General features: G+C 43.8%; 2 pseudogenes; one reads left to right on the forward strand and one right to left on the reverse strand.

Annotated features, from left to right (window-relative positions):
- LOC110302395 overlaps positions 1-3,734 on the forward strand; it is a 14,804-nt pseudogene extending 11,070 nt beyond the window's left edge.
- Positions 3,735-4,420: 686 nt separating this feature from the next.
- Positions 4,421-4,500, reverse strand: LOC115032065 (annotated as a pseudogene).
- Between the last annotated feature and the right edge of the window lie 1,490 nt (positions 4,501-5,990).

The raw sequence follows: 5,990 nt of genomic DNA on the forward strand, positions 1-5,990 counted from the left end.
AAAAAAAAAAAAAAAGATGGAATCCAGCGAATAGATCACTTTCTAATAAGTCCATGCTGCGACACACTTCCTTCAGTTGTTGCGATGATAGAATTTAAAGACATTAGATTAGGAACTTTTTAAAAGGTCACTAAGGACATCACATGCCAAATTTTTAAATCAAGCAAATCTGGTTTCAGATCCATAGGGGAAAATAATTGTTTTCATCTATTTAGATTAGATCAAAATCATCCCCATCTCACAAAACTGTAACTAATATCAAATTACTTTCAGTTACACTTCTTTAGAGGGAATAATTCAAGGAAACTTTTGAGTTCATAATAGATAATATTGGTTGACTCAATCAGCCTTTAGCTCCAGGCCTTCACATAGTACACATAGTATTTAAAATTCATCTTTAAAATACATGTCTCATTTCTTTGTCCATAAAGAAAGCAGAGACCCTGGGAATCAAAGTTTCTCTGAAGCATTCTAAAATATATCAATATATTTTATATATATATATATATATATATATATATATATTCATCTCTGTGTAAGATTGCTGCAGAGGACTTCTGTTTCGTTTTTATCATCCTGTATTTCCCAGGATTCTCCAAGGAACTTGTATTATGTTTATAGCCAAAAATGCATATTCTGAGCGCTTCCTAAATGTATCCTTAGAATGTGGAAAAGTGTCAGGGGTAAGAGTCTCCCCCCCTCCAACACACTCACACACACACACACACACACACACACCCCCAAACACATCAGACAAACCGTAAATTTAGGACTTTTTTTTTTCCATCAGAGAACTGAGGCTTTTGGAGAGAGGTAGGAAATGAACATTGTCACACTGGGAACATTGTCACATTGTTGCACGAAGCAAGTAAGCAAGTGAGGTTTTAAGACAGCAAACAAANTGTGGGGTAGATTTCAGAATCCTTAGGGAGAGAGATTAGAGGGGAGTTTTCTACTTGTGGGCTCTTCACAAGGCTCACTAGACATCCTCAGGGTTGGGAGAAGCAGTAAGCAAGCAGCCAAGAGTCCAGAGGTTTCTTTAATGACCCTGGCTTGGGGTAGGAGGTAGCAGCACCCCCAGGAAAGCAAAACCATCACCTACACTCCTCTGTGAGAAATAAAGACTTTGTGTGTGTGTGTGTGTGTGTGTGTGCATGTGTGTTGAGGGAAAGACACAAGTCACTGTCATCCTCAGAGACCTATTGAAAACCCATTATAGTTAGAAACATACAAGCAGAAAAAGAAATACAACAGAATAGATTAAAAAAGAAAATACCACAAACCCCTCTTAACCTAAGGGTGAGAGGGTCTAAGGACAATCCTGGGCTTGTGGGCACTCCTAGGATGATACTTTTAAGATCCAGCATGCTGGTGGGCAGGCTGGTGGGCAGGCTGGTGGGCAGGCTGGTGGGCAGGCTGGTGGGCAGGCTGGTGGGCAGGCTGGTGGGCATGCTGGTGGGCAGGCTGGTGGGCAGGCTGGTGGGCAGGCTGGTGGGCAGGCTGGTGGGCAGGCTGGTGGGGCTTGTGAGAAAGTATTTAGGAGTAATTTGGAGTAGGTTAGTGTAGTAATGCCAGTGGGGGCTAGAGTGGCAGAGATTTTAATACCCGGAGCCCAATTGGAAGGAAATGAAGTCATAGGAGACAGGCATCTGAATCTTTACTGAGTCTATTTGCATCTTGGTCATTCTTTTTTCTTTTTTAATTTTATCTATTTTTTTAATTGGATATTTTATTTATTTACATTTCTTTTTTTTAAGTTCCAAATTTCTGATTTATTAGACAGCAGAAAAATATAACAGTTTTAGATAGCAAACACAAACAAAAATGGCTTAGGGGCAGCCCAGAAAGGTCTACACCCTGTCAGTGTCTGTGGACAGGCTGATTGTGGGCACGGTGGGCGACTGAGTGCTGGTGTGGGACTTGAGGAACATGGGCTTTGTGCAGCAGCGTAGGGAGTCCAGCCTGAANTACCAGACTCGCTGCATCCGAGCCTTCCCGAACAAGCGGGGTTATGTGTTGAGCTCCACTGAAGGCCGAGTGGCTGTGGAATACTTGGACCCGAGCCCTGAGGTTCAGAAGTTTGTCTTCAAGTGCCACAGGCTAAAGGAGAACAAACGTTGAGCAGATGTACCCAGTCAATGCCACCTCCTTTCACAACATCCACAGCACGTTTGCCACAGGTGTTCTGATGGATTTGTAAATATTTGGGACCCATTTAACAAGAAGCACCTGTGCCAGTTCCATCGGTACCCAACCAGCATCGCTTCCCTTGCCTTCAGTAAAGACGGAACTACGCTTATTTACATTTCAAATGTTATCCCCTTTCCAGGTTTCCCCTCCGAAAACCCTCTATCCTACCCTCCTCCCCCTGCTTCTATGAGGGTGCTTCCCCACCCAGCCAACCCACTCCCACCTCACTGCCCTAGCATTCCCCTACACTGGGGCATCCAGCCTCCACAGGACCCAGGGCCTCTAGTCCCATTGATGCCAGATAAGGCCATCCTCTGCTACATATGCAGCTGGAGCCATGGGTCCCTCCATGTGTACTCTTATTGGAAAAGCCCCTTCCATCACNCACACTTTTGCCTTGATACATTGCATCACCAAAGCCCCAAAGCAACAGAGTAAAGTGACATGGACTGAAACCTCCGATGGTGGGCCAAGTGAACACTTCCTCATTTATGGGACACTTACTTCAGGTATTTTGTCAATGTCATAGAGTTCACGCAAGCACAGGTAGGGGTGAGAAAGCGGGGCACGGTCTTCAGACACTTCTGTTACAGTGTGCTGTATTCAGGCACTTCTTTTGTGGCCACATACTTATCACATACTATGAAAATAAAACATAAAAGGTATAGTATAATAAAGAAAGATGGGAGGGTGAATATATGTTCAGATAATAAAAGACAGATTAAATTTTAGGTTGAATAGAAAACAAGAGTAAGATCAAACTGGAAAGAAATGCCCATAAAGTAGACCATTTAAAAAATAACAAACATTCTTAATAAAGCCTAACATTGATACAATAAATAACAATAAAGGCATAAAACATAATTTGAGGTAAAAGATAAAAGGCTCAAACCAGTAATATAAACTTAAATCTAAAAAAGTATTGGACCCATGAAAAATAAAGAATAAAAATATCAGAGAGGGGCTGGGGAGATGGCTCAGGGACTATAGAGTGGTTGCTGTCCAAGCATGAAGAATGGAGGCATTTTGTTTTTGTTTTCTAACTTTTTATTGGTTCTTTGTGAATTTCACATCATGTACCCTAATCTCACTCATCTCCCTTTCCTCTCACACCCATCCTCCACTCTTGCAACCCCCCCCCCACACCAACAAAGGAAATAAAGATCTAGTCATAGAAGCTGTAGTGTTCCCAGTGTGTCCTACAGTATACCTTTTGCCCACACTTTGTTGCCCGCAAATGTTTATTGCAATGAGTCATTGGTCTGGTACAAGGGCTCTGGCTTCTGCTACTCTTTCCATACTGGAACCTCCCTGTTTCTCCTCTCAGATATCCTGTTATTGCCTTGTGTCATGGAGACCGTGTAACTCTTCTGTGTTGCCCAGGTGAGGTGCAGGGCCTGCTCCTTGGGTGTTGTAGCAGGTAAGGGACAGGGTCAGCTCTCCTGCTCTCATGATTCTATCAGGGCCCATTCTCCCACTTGCCACAGGTGATGAGGGACGATGTGGGAGGAGGATTTCTCTTCCTTGTCCACACCATCACATGAGAGATGAGTGGCAGGGCAAGGTCTCCCAAACTTGCATCCTCAGGTGCCAGCTCACCTGCAACTCCTGCAATGTTTGAGGCACACATTCCTAAGTACTGCAGCTGGCTAGGGGCAGGGTCTGCTCTCCTACTTTCATGCTCCCAGGGCCAGCTTTCTCATGATGCTCAGATAAAAGGTGGAGCCAATTCTGCTTAGCCCTTAGACATCAGTGGGTGGCAGCCCAGACCAGAGATGTCTGCCTGTCCTTTGGTGGTAACAGAGCCCTGCTGATGCAGGACATGGACCCAAACATATCCCCTGAGGGCAGCTCAGGCCAGGATAGCACCATAGTCACAGATGATATCATTGACCACTCAAGCTATTCCTCACTACCCCCAAGTCTTCAGTTCTGCCTCTCTTCCTTGTGCCCACACCCTTCTGTTTCTCTTCCATTTCTCCACCACTTATTTGCTCTTCTTAGTGGTACCCAGGGTCTCTGAGTATCTGTGGTCATCTCAGGAGTGGTCTCAGAAGTGCTATGCCCTGCTTGCTCATTATGACACTGGACAGGGGTCTTCTTGAGCGTGGTCTGATTCCCTCCAGGTCTTCGTGGCACCAGAGTGGTGGTCATCTTAGGCTAGCTCCCTGTCCAAGTCCCCTCGTGCTGAAGGTTAGGTTGATAATATTTCAGATGTTCAAATAGTTCAGATGTTCAGGTGTTCAGAACACTGCCACCTACTGATACACGTGTGACAAGAGCCATACCTGCAACCCTTTTAGGGGCATGCAAGAATGGAGTTTACATTCCTAGAACCCATGTAAATGCCAAGTAGGCATGGGGACCCACTAGTGATCCCAGCCCTAAGAAAGCAGAACAAGCTGGCTGTCTAGGTCTGGGTTCAAGGGAGAAGCAATTGAAGAAGACCCCTGGCATTAACCTTGGACCTCTACACACATGCAAACACAGAAAAGTACACATACACCATACAGGTATACACAAAAAAATTCAGGGAATAATTTTTGAAAATTATGTTAAAATAAAAAGTGGAAAAGTATTACTAAAGACATTGATAAAAAATGTGACTTTTAAAGCAATGAACAAGACTGAGAAGACATACTGTGTAATAATGGGCAAGGCAAAGTCTCTGCAACAAAGCACTGGGGAAATCAGGTCAGCCATGCAGTGTTGTATACATCCTTAAACAATCCATATCAGTATTTTGGATTTTAATCGCATGCCTTTCNTAGAATGTTATCCTTTCCTTCTTCCGTGATCTTGTCTTTTCACCTGTCCTTTATCAACCAATCGATCAATTTCTGTCTGTCTGCCTCTCTCTCTCTCTCTGTCTCTTTTTAAGAATTTTTGTTTTTGGCTTACAGTTGCAGGGTGACACAGTCCATCATGGCAGAGAAAGCAAAGCAGCAGGCAAGGAAGACATGGTGGCAGGAGCTGAAAGCTGGCCAGTCACACTGCATCCATGCCCAGGACGCAGAGTGAGCAGAAAGTGGATACGGCCTGTAAAGACTCATGGCTGCTACCTGTGATCTACTTCTTCCAGTAACTCTTTGACTTCTAAATGTTCTACAGCCTTCCCAAAGAGTACTCCCAGCTGGGGATCAGGTGTTCAAAACTACGAGTCTTAATATAAGAGAGACACTTCACATTCAGAACACAGCACACGCTGAGCTATTTCTCCAGGCTCCACTTTGTTTGCTTGTTCGTATTTTTGAAACAGTGTCTTACTCTAGCTCAGCTTGACTTACAACTCACTGTGTGGCCCAGGCTAGTCTTGAACTAAGTGCACTCCTCCTGCCTCAGAATCCCAATTTCCAGGATAGTGGATATAAGTCACCCTGCCTAGATAGTCTCTTCATGTTGTTAAAATTCACTTTTCATGTTGTACTTGATTGCTACTTTCCCCCATTTTAAATGTGTATTTTTACAGCTTCTAAACATGGAAAACCCAGATTTAATACTCTAGGTGCTAGTCACCAAAGCTCTTTACATATGCTAATCATTAGCTCTTAGTACTACCCATGGTCTACATATACTCCTTACAGGAGGGACACTGTTGGACAAGCTCTGAAGTTAACTGCCTTTTAATTACTATTCCATTGCTTACTACGTTGGCACCATGGTGTTCACCATTTTGTAATTGGAGATAAAACTACTACTTGATTCATTAGAGTGATTCATCAGAGGGGGGCAAATAAAGCGATACATACACAACATCTGATGAGACCTTGGATCAAAGCACANCTTCAGCAGATGAGACC

Source organism: Mus caroli, chromosome 9 (assembly GCF_900094665.2).
Source record: "Mus caroli chromosome 9, CAROLI_EIJ_v1.1, whole genome shotgun sequence".
Lineage (NCBI taxonomy): Eukaryota > Metazoa > Chordata > Mammalia > Rodentia > Muridae > Mus > Mus caroli.